At 38.7% G+C, this 1382-nt stretch overlaps 1 protein-coding gene across 2 annotated transcripts in view; it reads right to left on the bottom strand.

Annotated features, from left to right (window-relative positions):
- Nucleotides 1–614: 614 nt before the first annotated feature.
- The window catches only part of trhr2 (thyrotropin releasing hormone receptor 2), a 13573-nt gene continuing 12805 nt past the window's right edge, over nt 615–1382 (bottom strand). For both annotated transcript variants that reach the window (XM_042111280.1, XM_042111281.1), the window contains exon 5: nt 615–1382. This exon is cut by the window's right edge and continues 2176 nt beyond it. The gene's annotated coding sequence lies outside the window, so the exon portion shown is untranslated.

Below are 1382 nucleotides of genomic sequence, written 5' to 3'. Positions count from 1 at the left end.
AAAAACATCTATTTGAACCCACGCCCATATATTGTAAGTGTCAGTGTGAGGCCAGAGGTGCAGGGTTGTGCACAATTCGAATTGCAATTCTGCTTCCTGTTTGCTACCTCAATTGAAATGCAAGTGAAATTGAATTGGAATTTAAGAGCCAGTTTCAATTCAATTCTGGAATTTTGCACAAGCCTGCAGAGGTGTAGAGGTGTTTTAAATCATTACTATGAGGCTGACAAAAATAAATCTAAGTGTGCCATATTATTAACATAGTCTGGCTGTGTTTTGCCAGGTTAAAATAATGACATTCAAGTAACTATATTGTGAGCTGATTACTAATATTCTGTGTTTTAGCTTTCCACTTTGGAGATACCCAACTAGTCCACCTGGGCTAGTAGGCCTACCTCAAGTGACTGGAGAAGATAGACTAAAGAGATTGTATAAAAAATGCATTCTTATGGTTTATGGACAAAACATTGTCTTCGCTGCCACATAGAATGTCACTCAACTCCATTTGTTGAAAATGTGTGAATGTCCCTCATGTTGATTTCCATATCCATAATTTAATATCCAGTCAATCTAGAATAATAATAAAAAAGCCAAACATTTCATTAAGACAGATCTGCAGGATAATATATTTATTAACACAGAACATTTCCAAGCGGTCATGAATATGCTAATTATATAAAGGCAATAAATAAATAAACCTGTTTCTGTTGGCAGACGACCTCACAGCATAAAACACTGCAGTGGACCATGTCTGCACCTGCACACTGCCAGTTAACACGTACATCATACTCAACACTCACAGAAAAATCTGCCAGACTCAGCACATTACGTCTCAAATCAAATGTTCGCTAAAGCATTCATAACATGTACCGCTAAACGCAATAGCAAAAGCTTTCTACTGAAGGGACCAATCTCACAGCTTGTGATAAGCAAACTATATCACCTGAAAAAGCAACAGAGCTATAATCAATATTCTAATCAGGCACCTAAAGCAACACTGACATCTGCAACACTGCAATTAGCAACAGGTAATCGGCGCTATTGACTCTGAAAGAAAAACACGCTACAGGTGTGTAATTATGCTCTCAGTAAATTCTGACGAATATAAAGAATGTCCCTCCCCTGTTGCTGTAATGCACTGACGGGATTTGAAAGCATTCATGCAGGACGAGCAGCATCAAACTTTACATGGGAAAGATGTCATCAGGACAGACACACACATGAACAGCCTATACACATGCGAACACACACACACACACATACAGACACACACACACACACACACAAACAAACACTGAACTGGAGAGTAATCCAAAGTTGATAGCTAAGTCAGAGAGAGTAAAGGCAGAATAAATGGCATCTGGAGCAGCCAATTGTTTTGC

The sequence above is a fragment of the Alosa sapidissima genome, chromosome 11 (assembly GCF_018492685.1).
Source record: "Alosa sapidissima isolate fAloSap1 chromosome 11, fAloSap1.pri, whole genome shotgun sequence".
NCBI classification, from domain to species: domain Eukaryota; kingdom Metazoa; phylum Chordata; class Actinopteri; order Clupeiformes; family Clupeidae; genus Alosa; species Alosa sapidissima.
This window is presented reverse-complemented; position numbering and strand designations above follow the sequence as displayed.